At 47.4% G+C, this 12,901-nt stretch overlaps 1 long non-coding RNA gene across 1 annotated transcript in view; it reads left to right on the forward strand.

The window, feature by feature from the left end:
* The first annotated feature begins 232 nt into the window (after positions 1–232).
* The window catches only part of LOC119698382, a 146,915-nt gene continuing 134,246 nt past the window's right edge, over positions 233–12,901 (forward strand). Inside the window, exon 1 of the long non-coding RNA XR_005256147.1 lies at positions 233–278. This is a non-coding gene — a long non-coding RNA (uncharacterized LOC119698382). The remainder of the gene's footprint in view (positions 279–12,901) is intronic.

A 12,901-nucleotide genomic window follows, 5' to 3' on the forward strand; every position in this document is an offset into this window, starting at 1 on the left:
GATGCGCTGGGATGCGCTGGGATGCGCTGGGATGCGCTGGGATGCGGGCGGGAGCGCGGGGCGGGCTGCTCTCGCTGCCCCGGGCTGCGGCCGCGGGCGGCGGGGGGCGGTGACGTCACAGAGCCGCTCGCCAGCACGGCGTTCCATTGAGCCGAGCGCGTGCTCGGGCGAGCACATGGGCAGCGGGGCCCGCGCCGCTCCGCGCCCGCCGCGCCGCCGCCGGCCCCGGCCCCGGCCCGCCCGGCCCCGGCCCGACCCCTGCCCGCAGCGGGGCCGCGGTGAGTACCGGGGCCGCAGCGGGGCGGCGGGGCGCGGGGACAGGGGGTATTTATTTGTTTATTCTGCTTTTGCCTTTACTTTGCCCAACCCCCCCCCCCCCCCCCCCCCCCGCGTTGTTATCCGAGTCCCCGGCGGGGCGTGCGGGTCGCGGCGCAGTTCGGAGCCCGGGCGAGGGGGCAGCGCGGATGGGGGAGGGGAGGGTGCCTTTCGTGTTATTTATTTATCTTTGTTAAAGCGCTGGGTCGCCCGTGGCCTAAAAATACCAACTGCACGCCGCGACCCGTGCGGATGGGGAGGAGATGGGGCCGGGGCACCGTCCGACGGCAACACGGCCGCGATGGGGTCGGCGCCGCTCGGAGTGACCCGCAGCGATGCGCCCATCCCCCTCAGCGCCCCCCACCCCAGACTGCCGGACCCGGGGAGGGAGCGGGGACGAAGAAATGTGTGCGTCCCGCGGTGTTGGGAGACCCCCCGGGGCAGGGAGGTGACGGGAGGGTCCCCGCGGTGCGGGGCCGGACGAGCCCTCTGTGACTGCGCGGAAAATGCGCGCAGCGCGCAGGCCGGGGCGCGGAGCTGCCCTGCAGCCTGCCCTGCAGCCTGCCCTGCTGCTTTGACCTGCTGCGTGCCCTGCTGCCTGCCATCTCTGCCTGCCATCTCTGCCTGTCTGCTGCTTTGCCCTGCTGCGCTGTCCTGCTGCGCTGCCCTCTCTGCCTGCCCCGCTGCCTGCCCTCTCTGCCTGCCCTGCTGCCTGCCCCCTCTGCCCTCTCTGCCTGCCCTCTCTGCCTGCCGCTGCCTCGGCCGTCCCGGGTCAATTCAGCTGTACCCGCAGCGCTCGGCCTCCGTTAGTGTGGTCGGCCTGGTCCAGAGCTGAGTATCAGGAGGGCCAGAGGAATGGATTGGGAGAATTCTTTGCATGTTCCACGGACCGTTTCTGCAAACGATTTTTTAGGCCGTCTTTTCTTCAAGAAGTTTTTTCTTGGGCTTTGGAGTACTTTAATAGGCCTCATTTTATTTTTATATCTAAATAATACTGATGTGTTTCCATTGAGAGGGTGGGTGCTTTAGGACTTGGATGTCAGTCTATTAAACTATAGGTTGCTGCATCTTAAAATACTGTGCAGAGAAATCCCAGCAGAACCGAGAATTGAATCTGAGTGATGCCTGCAGGCCTTCAGTGAGATCTTTTTAATCCCATCCTTGTTGGCAAGTTTAGACATGTTGTCCTGGCCACATATCGGGTCAGACACAGTGAGTCATGAGCCCTACACTAGTTCCTCTTTATCAATATGTTAAAAAAATTGTGTTATTTAAGTCATTGATTTGGAACAAAAGAGCTTTTCTGAGGGTGTATTAGAATATGTTAGCCATTGCTAAATACAAAGAATACAGTAATGTTACACACATGTTACAGCTGCATGAGATGAGAGTGTTTATTTCTTCACTAGAGCAGAAATGCAATCTCACTGATGCCAGTTTGCACCAACTGCAGTCCACTAGTGTGGATTATTTTAAAAGTACTTACATGCATCGTTGCAGATTAGGAGGATGTTTAAAAAATGCAGCCTCGAAGTGTAGACATCACTAATAAATGAGCATACAGTGTTATACTTTAATCATGTGTCATAAACATCCAGTTTCCTTTCAAATGTGATTTTTAAAATTATTTAACAAATATGTGTTTTCCAAGCACATGAGACAGTAAGATGCTCTTTTGTGCTAGGGGCTGCATATCTCAATAAATGGCAGCTTGCAGCCTCGGGGATTCAAATAATTTTATATTCACTAAGCATCATTTCAGGAATGCACCTCTAACTTTATTCTTTCCCTCTCTCTCTTCTGTCTCATAGCATTAAGTCAGGAGTATGGCTTAGAGCTACCTTAGCATTGTCGTAGTTCAGATTGGTCTGACTGTGCCTCTGTGCATTTGAAGTTATATTAAGGTAATTAGTGGTACCGCTGCAGTTTGTCAGCCAGTGGGCACGCCTCTGTACCTGTTTGGAGCCAAGTGCACATGTGTGTCTCGCATCGCTGGGAGAGGGGCTGCGTGCACAGGGAGAGCAGGAGCAGTGCCAGCCCTGCCTGCGCATGGCCTGGATGATTTGGCATCGTTTGCATCTGCTCGCTGATGTCCAGCGACGTCAGAGCCGTCTGCAGGCGCAGAAATCAGGAAGGGCTCAGGCCTGCCTCCGTCCAAGAGCCTGTCTGTTGCAGAAAGGAATCCTGTGTTCACTTAGTTTGTACATTGGAATATTGGCTTCCCGGGTGAAAGTGCACTCTTGGAATATGACTTTGGCCAGAGCTGACGGATTTCAGAGGTGATGGTGAGTTGTGTGTCCGGATGGCAGCACGGGTCTGCGGCTCTGTTACGGTGAGCTCTCCTCTCTGTGCCCCTGCACAACCAAAGCCCAGCTTTTTGTTTCATTAAGGACTTTTATCTTCTAAGATTGGATCTTACACTTAACTCTTTGCAGGATTTGAACCATATCTTCCTGTTTTTAATCAGAATGCTTTACAAAGGCAGCCTATGCTTCCTGGCTGCATATATTTCATTCATTGTTTTTGTATGAGAAAGTGCTGTCAGGGGAAGCTGATGTGGAGCAAGGCTAGGGGAAAGAAAAGTGTATCTGTACTTTCAGGGTATTGGTGCATCTTGTGCTCATTTAGCACCTTTCAGATGAATGTGTTCAGTGCATTATTGCAGTGTCACTTTTTCTACAGGCCTCTTTCTACAGGCTTTTTCAGTAATTATGCTGGTGCAGCTCTACTCAGAATTGCTAGGTCGTGCTTACAAGTGTGACAGCTTAAATAATATTTTTTTTGCCATTGGTCTATGCAGACAGTAGTGCTGGCAAACCATGGGAAAATGGTGTTTTTTTTCTGTGGCATGGGAGGCATTTCTGCTGCTTGCAGGGTTACTGGGGGTTTGTCTTTTGCTCCCAGCAGATGAATTTAGCAGAGTCTGGTGTCAGGAACTTGTGGTGCAGTGCACTGCAGCTGTGTGCCAAGCTGTGCAAATGGGTGCCTCAGTGGAGTCTTTGTGCTGCTCTCAGTGCATCACTGCTGAGATGGAGATGCTGGGATGGTGGGCATGACACCCTGACCTCTCAGTGCTGGCTGGGGGTGGTGTGATGTCCTGCTTTGTGATCCAAGGGGGATGCAGAGCTGCAAACTGAGCTAGCAGAGAGGAAAATGCATCCCTGGTCAGGAAGCTTTTGCCTTTCTGCAGCAAGGTGATACTGATCTTATTTTGAAATACAGTGTGTTGTTTTCTGTCTCCTTGATGGCTGGTAGCTTTAGTTCTGAGCACCTGCAGGTTCCTGGTGAGATTTATGAAGAGTGAGGAGGGAATAAAAACATAGTCTGTTACTTGGACTATGTATCACTGTGTCTAGGCATGTTTTCCCTCATCACAGCTGCATCTGCTCCTGAGATTTTCCATCTTCTTATGTAGCAGAGTGCTCAGTGCCCTGGGAAGCAGTGCTGCTGTGTGCCTGCATATGGCATTATTGTACCTTGGGGTGCAGTGCCTACCCTTTGCTCACCTTGTGGGTACAGTTCCATGGAGGACAGCATTTTTTTAAGCTACCAGTGTTGCAGTTAAGGAGTGTTCTCAGTTCTCTCTCTCTGGCAAGTGCCAGAGATTGTTTGAAACAGGGCTTGCTGGTGTGTTTTTCCCTGTTGCTTCAAGGGTGACAGATAAAAGCACTGAGATAGTTACCTGGAGCATCAGCTCTTCTCAGCTGAACACAAACACTGTGACTCAAACACTGGGACTGGTCAGGCATTTGGAGTGGTCTGGATGTGTGTGATCTAAAACATCCAGACGTGTATGATCTGAATGCCTTTTAGTGCATGCCCAGCTGGTCTCATTCATTATGTGAATTCAAGGTATGGATGTGAACGTCAGTGTGGAGCTCTATCCTGCAAATCAGGGTATGATACCCTGAGTACTGGGGTGTACTGGTTGAGTATCAGCCAGGTTTTCCTGTCAGGTTTGTCCCACCCCTTCTGATGACTGTGCTGTCACATCTTCATTGCTATTGGTATCTTATATTTGTCTGCAGATACTACAATTAAATCACCTCAAAGGAAAAATGTCCATGAATTCCTGCTGATACAGTGCATCATGCAGGAAGGAGCTCTCAAAGGCAGCAGTGGCAGGCAGAGCTAGAGCCAGTGCCTGGTAAATAATTCAAATCAGAATTTATGGTGAATTAGAAACTAAAGGCAAGAGTGATTAGCTGCTAAAACAGATTGCCAAGACGAGGAGCAGGTTCTGTCTCTCAGTCATTTCCGCCTTAAAACCTGAGTCGGAAGGAGCAGTAGAAGCAGTTTTGTATAAAAATTACTGGGGTAGGTTCCTGCGAGTCTGCTCATTACAAAGTTCCTGAATGATAGAGGGAGGTTTGACCATGCCCCCCACACTATGAGGTTGGGTTGTGCAGGTGTTGGGAGCCCACCTGTGCTGCTGGGGAGTGGGCTGAGCTGAGCTGCAATGTGTGGAGCACTCAGACAAGGAAGAGCAGCCAAAGCCCTGGAAGGACTGTGTGTTTGCATGGAAGAGTGTCATTGCACAGCAGATGTGTCTTTGGCATGAGATATTTTGGAAATCAGCCTCTTGTCATCTCTTTTGTTGTCTCAGGCAGGAATACCCAGTGCCAGGTCATGTACCTAGCCAAGAGCTGCAGGAATTTGGGAACTTTTGAGGGGTGAGGTTTACATAGCTGGGGTTGTCATCTATAAGCTGGGGGCTTTTCCAGGCACAGGACCCAGCTCCTCTTCTGGAGGTAAGAATGAATGGCAGAGAAGCCTAAAGAAGGCCTGAAAACTCTCTGTTTTGGGGAGAGGAGATCCCTACTGCAAGATCAGTGCAAGGAGCTGTAGGCTGTTTCCTTAGAGGCAGGTACAGAACAGAGCTGAGTGGCAAAGACCACATCTCCTCATGTGGATTTGTTAGCATCTTGTAGAGACACTCAGCACACAGTGGGTTGTGTTGGGAGTCCCCAGACTTTGAATGGGTCTGGTGCATAGATGTTAAGGTGGAAAACTCAGGTTTCCTAACCATCCATCATCATCATCTTCCCTTTGCCCAGCTGGATGGTGCAGTCTGCTTTTCCCTGGCTTTCTCTGAATGGCTGTTCCATGCTGCCTAGTTTTCATGAGTGCCTGCTGGCTGCCTACCTCATCTGCTTTAGCTTTACTGCTGGAACGGGGCTCGGTAAGAGGTATGTCAGCCCAGTGACACCTTTGGTGTGGATGCAGCATCCTGATTTTTTTCTTGGAATTGGTAGAAGCCATCATGCTGGTATCACTGTAAGTTCTCCTGATCCAGGGGATAGTACTGGAATGGTCTGCCCAGGGAGGTGGTGGAGTCACCATCTCTGGATGTGTTTAAAAAAAGACTGGATGTGGCACTCGGTGCCATGGTTTAGTTGAGGTGTCAGGGAACAGGTTGGACTCTATGATCTTGAAGGTCTCTTCCAACCTTGTGATTCTGTGATTTCTGTAAGGTAGCAAATCCTACAGGTTCAAAGTCATTCCCAGGCAGGCAAGGGACAGGTTGTCTGCTGCCTGCTGAAGTGTGGCATGCCTGTTGTCTCAGGTAATTTTGTGCCATTCCTGAACTCCCAACAGCTGGATTTAAGAGGTCGTCTGCCTCATTTTTTGATTCCCTGTCGGGAGAACAAAACCTTTGGATCTTTTCACCAGAGCTGCAGGAGTGGCGTTCTGTGAGGTCCTGTATAGATCTCAGCTGGTTGGGGAGGTGTTGCCAGCACCTTAGAAAGGAGAAGAACCATCCCATTGAGGAGTATATTTTTTTAAAAAAGCAGCAGCCTGCAACTCTTGATTAGCACTTTGTATTTTGAGGCCTAGATTTGATTGTACTGCAGCCATCTCATCTTGAACATGTTGGCTGAGCAAAGTCCCAGCCAAGGGAAAATACTTGCATTGCTTTGCCCAGGTAGGGAGTGAGCCCTGAATGCACAAGTGGAAGAGGCATGCTGGTTGTGCAGGGAACATGTGGTGCAGGAGGCTGGAGACTCCTACAGCCTCTGTAGGTTTAGGAGAAGTGGCTTTTCCTAGATGTCTTTCAGCAAGGTGCTGTGTTGTTGCAGCTTAGTGTCAGATCAGGTATCACTGTCCCTGCCTGTGGTCCAGCTGTGGATTCATGTGGTGCTGTGTGTGCTCCTGTACATGGTGGAACAGCAGTCCTGGGTTACTGACTGAGCCTGTGGGATGTGGAGCAATTACAAAAGCCCAGACTGTGCTTGAACCCTTGACATCTCCCTGACTGGATAAAGCGCAGGTCCCTCTTTGATGGTATTGATGTTTGGTATTATTATTACTATCCTCATCAGTGTAACCATCATTATTGTTTTATAAGCTGTGTTGTAAACATAATGTTTATTGCACAATTATGTAGTCATGCTATAGTGATGTACCAAAACCCATTTATGCTTCAGCTGGTGTTGTAAATAGGTAGTCACAGCTATCAGTGACTAACACACAGAGCAGAAAGCTACCATATGTCCTTTTGGAAATATTTAGCAATCTTTCCAGCCCTATTTAAATAATAATAATGGGTTTTTTAGTCTTGATCCTCCTTCATAAGAGTAGGAAAGTCTGAGATATATTTTCCCAGAAGTTCTTCTGGGGAGAGCAAAGGCCAAGAGCTTCATGCTGTGGCACAGGCAACTGGAATACTGCTCAGGGGTTTTAGAAGATGATGTTTGCTTAATCCTTGGATTTACAGGTATCTCCTATCTGGTTTTGGTTCTTCTTAGTTAGCTTTTGGGGGTAAACAAAGCTTTATACATTTCTTAACTGTTAAAAAGCTGCTGTTAGATTATTTAAAAATGCTAGCAAACATATACATGCGTTTGGTGTTACAGAGGAAAATAATCAGCCTTGTTTATGAGCAGGGAGGTTGGACTGGAGACCCCAGAGGGTTCTTCCCACCAGTGTGTCTCTGTTTTTAGGTAACTGAGGAAAAACTGAAAAGCTGAGCTTTGGGTCTCTTTTTGTGGAAAAAGATGGAAGGAGGCCCAGCTTTCCTGAATATACAAGAAGAGTAAATAAATGTGATTAAGATAAACAGGTTCAGATGGGAAATTTGTCTTGTAAAGTTTTCTTTATCTTGAGTTGTTAGTACAAAGACCCACCAGTTCTGCTTGTTAAAAGCATCTTGAAAACATGATGGGGTTCCCATTGATCGGTTATGGAGAGAGTTTGATGGCTCAACAAACCATCTTTTTCCTCCCAGCTTCTACTCTTCTCCTTGACTCCTTTATTTGCACATGTGTCAGGACAGCCACTCTCTCCCATATGGCTGTTCACAGCACAGAGTAGCAGATTTCTAATGTCAGGTGGACCTCAGAGCCCCATAGAAATGGTTGAGCTCCTGTGGTTGACATGGTCAGAAATTGCAGTGGTGACTTGTGTAGGTGCTCTTTAAGGGGTAAGTCTGGTGGCTGCAACCAACACAACCAGACAGAAAAAAAGCTTTTGAAAACTTCTTCATAAGCAGCAACATGTTTCAAGTGCAAATGTTGAAGGTCTGGAAATAAGACCTTCCCTAGCTCCTATTTTACTGTGGCAGGTAAGAGTAAGTACTGGCTTTTCATCTTTCATAACACAGTCAATGGCCATTCTTTATATGGAGAAGAAAAGGGAAGGGAAATTTGCAGTGATTTTGTAATTTTAATTTTAAGGATAAGTGTATCAAGTACATTCTACAGGTTACTAGGTACTAGTTTGGGTGTAACTATCTTTGGAGGTAGATTGTAGCCTGTTCAGAGCTCAAGATGTTGCTATTAGCTTAATGCAACATTATATATACAGGGAGTTCAGCCTGTACCCCTCTGTGGGTACCCACTGTCCCTGCCTTCCTTATAAATCCTGATGACCTGAGAGATTTTTACCAAATACCTTATTTTGCAGGATATTTTTAATAACTTCTAGTGATTATTTTTCTTGGCTGCTTTTGTGAGACAAATTACAATAAATAGGATTTAAATTCTGTACATCCTTCTGCTAATTAACTCCACCTCATGGGTCACAGCAGTATGGTAGGGGAATGGATGGCAGGAATCCAACAACCTTCAGTCACTTGTCCTGATTCACTAAGATAGAGAGAGCTTACGGTTCTTGATAATGCATTTCATCTTCTTGTAATAATATTAGGAGTGCTTATGTTCATGGTGATAAATACCTGTATCTGGTTCTGCTTAGCAAATCTGGATGCTGAGCAGGTAAAAATGCTCTCTCCACTGTGCCAGCAAAAAGACAGCTCAGGCTGTGAAGGTGTGAGATACCATCAGGGATGGGCTGACATGGGATCCATACTCTCTAGAAAATCAGGGCTAAATCTCTTAAAGGTTTCCCTGAAGTGTGACAAAGCCTGTAGACCCATGAAATACTCTTAATAACATTAATATTTTATTTGAAGATATTGAGGGATTTCAATGCCCATTAGAAGCTGCCAAGCGCTAAGGCTGAACTCCTGTGGCTGCAGCTTCACTGGAGGCTTGGCCAGCAGAGCACTTCTGCACAGAGACTCCTGACATCCTTCCACAGTGACAGTGGCACTGGAAGAAGGAGCTTGAAGTCACCTATGAGTTTTTTGAAGTGTCTGGTACCACTGTAAAAATGATGAGATTTTCTCCTCCCACCAGTCTTGGCACGTGGAGCCCCACACTGCCTTTCAGGAGGTGACCTGGCCGGGCAGCCCAGGCCCAGGTGGCCACAGTGTGAAGATCATCTGTTTAAACTTTTTATACCCAGCTGCTGCCAGGGAGCCAAGTTCCTGAAGGCTGTTGGCTCATTGATGAGGAAGAGCTCTCTGAGCTCCAGCAGTGCCCAAGAGCATGGGGAAGGGGGTGAGGAGCCTGCTGCTGCCCTGCTGTCCACAGGTGGTCAGTTGAGCGGGAGGGTTAGGAGTGCTCTTGACTTTCTCCTGGTGATAAACTTTTTCTTCTGGTGTTTCTTTAATCTCTGTTTGTTTAGCAGGTCCAGAACCTCTTCATGGGAAGAGTCCTGGTCTTGTCCTTGACATTTGCTGTGTCTTGGCTTGACAGCAGCAGTGACATATGTGTGCAGGGAGCCTGTGAGTGAAGGGGGCATCAGCCCATCCAGGAAGCTGCAGCCCATCTTGTCTGTGTGTCTTTCTTGGCTGGCTTCTGTTGGAAATACAGATAAAGTTTTGAGGTCTTTTGATCTCTTGTTAGCGTGCTCCCTGAATTGCCTCAGGTAGCAGGAAGATTGCTTAAAACTTTGTGCCAAAGGCCACAGGAACTTTCTGCAAGGATATGAAGCTCTGCTCTCTGAGGGTCCAGTTTTGCATAAATTGTGCAACCTCAAGAGATAAGGATCACCACAAACCTCATAATATTCTGCTCCAAGTTATGTTCAACTGAAGATCCCTTTCCTAAATGTATAGCAATGTTTTGTATGATGTTTAAAGACAGTTAAGGAACGCACAAGCAGACCAAGACCCTCCACTGCTGGGCTGGAGGAAGGAAGAGAAAGAACGTGTCTCAGATGTTAGTTAATCAGCTAATACAGTACCTAAAAGATAATATGGTAATAACTGCAGTGTTTAAACAGCATTGAGGAAAATGCCTTTGACTGCAGTTCCAGTTACCTGCAGTGGTTTGAGACTTTTAGGAATATAAAAAAAGTTAGGAAATTGCAAGAATAAGGTAGGGGCCCAGACGTCCCTAACTCGGCCCTCCTTTCTTCGCCCATTTCAAACTGGTGTTAGTTATTAGAAATTTTTTTGCAGTCACAAGACTGGTTTGTAGCACCTTGTTGCATTAACAGGTTCAAGCAAGCTCTACTATCTTGCAGATTTGTTACATGTTAAACTTTTTTTTTTTTTTAACTATGTTGCCTCATTTATCACTGGGGGATGGTCTCACAGATTCCAAGTAAATTGATACACGACTCTTAGTCCTCCTCTGTTTTATCTGTCTCAAAATGTGATATTTAAACAAACCAGCAGTTAGAAGAGGAATCTTGAAGTCAAGATCATGATGGACATTGTGGCCACTTTAGTTAAGGGTTGTTTCTCTGTGGTTTGATGGATGTGGTGGTTCTGATGTGGGCTACTGCTTGCCGCTGGTTGTTTCAGTAGTGGGGGATCTTTACACCATATCCATTAGTGGTTTGAGCAGGAGTTCAGAGAACAGGGAATAGCTGGGTCTTTGCTCCCACTGTGTTGTGGTTGACCCCTTCCCAGCTTCCTGTCTAAAGCAGGATTCTTACATGTGCCCATCCAGGATTGCCATGTATGGTGAGTTGACAGTGCCTCCTTTGGCATGGCTCCATTCTGGTCAGCCTGCCTTATTTGTTTCTGCTTTCTATCTTTATCTTGGTTTTACCCTAGGTCATTGGGTCTCTGGGACAGGGTCTGACCTTTCTGTTCTATTTTTACACAGCATCCAGCACAGACGCGTTTGGTATCTCAAGCTCTTGGTGGTGCTGTATGTAGTGCCAATAACTAACAGTGCTGATATTCCTCCTGGGCGTCTGTGGCTGTTTGTGCACACGAAGACCATAAACATGCTGTGTAGAGTGAGTTTTCTATAATAGCATTATAATAGTGTTGTTTCAGCTCTGAATAGCAGTAAAACTGGCACCAGCTTGGTACAAGAAGTGTACAGAAAGCATTTCCATGCTACTGAAAACTGTCAGTGCTGACTTGGCTGGTGGTGAAGATGAAAAATCACTGTATATGGATATAGAAAATGTAAAATGGTTTGGGTTGGAAAGACCTTAAAGATCATGTAGTTCCAACTCCCTTGCCATGTGCAGGGTACCTTCCATGGGCAGGTTATAGCCCCATCCTATATGACCTTGAACACTTCCAGGAATGGGAAGTCCACATCTTCTCTGGGCAAGTGCCAGTGTCTCATCACACTCACAGAAGAGAATTTGCTCTTGTCCAGGGCAGAGTAGATAAAGCATGGCAGAGTTTTTCTATTTGTGTTTGTATGAATATATCTATATACAAAGTAACATTTCTTGTATTTTATATGTATACAAACATATGTGTGAAAGAATAATTGCCTGTGTATCTCTAACTTTGCTTCTTCCTCATAGTTTCTCTCCGCTTCTTTGTTTCTGTTCCACTTTGTGTAGGACTGTTATGCCTATGGTGTTTTTCACAGGCCTATTTCCCTTGTTTTTTCTTGCCTTCTTTCCCCTTTCTTTTCTATTCTGGATGTTCATTTTTTACCTTCTTGTCCACATATTTCTCCTCCAGGTTGGTTTATAATTTCTGTTTTGCATGGCTTCTTCTTTCTCTCACCAGGGCAGGTGGCCAAGCACCCTGTTAGCCTCTCAGCACACCCCAAGAGTTGATGACCTGAGAATGACAGCAGCTGTGCCCTCAATTCTTGGAAAAAAGGAATTAGAGAGTTGGAACTGCTCTCATTTCCCTTCTTTCTAAATTGTTCTCAGCCTGAATGTTTTGTTTTCCCTTGTCTGCTCTGGATTGCAGCTGCTGTGGCTGAGTAGATATTTCTCAGATCTGATGGTTAACAATAAAATTTAAGTTAATGGCCACAGTTACCCTGCATCTCAGGATCAGTGGTTTCCTTCCTTGGTGGGTGCAGTCTGCACTCCAAGCCCAGAGTCTGCATTCCTTCTGTTACCTCTTATCTTTCTGCCACTAATTTTAGTAGCCTTCTCTGTCGTGCTGCAAGCCCAGGGCTTTTCCACCTGTTTTCAGCCGTGTTTGTGCCCTGAGGGGGACTGAGGCCCTGGTTTGTGGTGGTTCTGCCATGTGGTGGAGGGCTGCCATGCCCTGATGGCAGAGCTTTTGGCTGTGGGAAGAGTTGAGCTGGTGGGTTTGTGTGTGCATTGGTGATGCTCAGTTTGAGCAATCCCCGTCCCCTTGAGATGCCACGTGGGAGGAGCAAGCAGGTGGCATTGGGAGCAGGAGCTGGGGACTCGTCCTGTGCAGCACTTCCCAGTCTGCGCAAGCAGTGAGAGCTGCCAAAATGCCTCTGTTAGGGGTTGACTTGTAGACAGTAAACCAGCATTTCGACTGCTTTTGATTATAGGAGCAGAGAGATCTGAAATGGGAAAGGCTTTGATGCTGGTGAATTGCAGAATATGCTCAATATCGTTTGACAGCAGACATTTTTTTCTCAGCTGCATCAGCCTTGCAGCAAACGCATTGGTTGGGTGACTGCTTGCACAGCTCTTTTGGTTTCCCCCCCCTGCTCCCCACCAAAAATCCCAGGACTCAGCACTGCATTTCCCATCCTGAAAAGCCAACGCTTCTAAGCCCCTCTTTGTGGAATTGGTTATTTTCTGTGTGTGGCAATTCCTGAACGTGCCCAGCCAGCATTCCCGGAGGGTCAGGTCGGGTGAGCTCTGCTGAGCATGGTTTAGGCACGCAGACCTGTGGAGGGGCTTTCCTTCCAATAGATGGAAAGAGGGTTTTTTTGTTTCTTGGAAAGATGTAACCCGAGCAGAATATTTCAAGGGATGTCATCAAGGTGAATAAACAGAAATCATACTCCAGACTGTTCCCTGCATGTGGCTGATGATAATACGTGAGGCTTCTTAGGTGAAATGTGAACACTCAGTGTCGTGTTTCAGCCAGGATGAC

The sequence above is a fragment of the Motacilla alba genome, chromosome 2, assembly GCF_015832195.1.
Source record: "Motacilla alba alba isolate MOTALB_02 chromosome 2, Motacilla_alba_V1.0_pri, whole genome shotgun sequence".
Taxonomy (NCBI): Eukaryota; Metazoa; Chordata; class Aves; order Passeriformes; family Motacillidae; genus Motacilla; species Motacilla alba.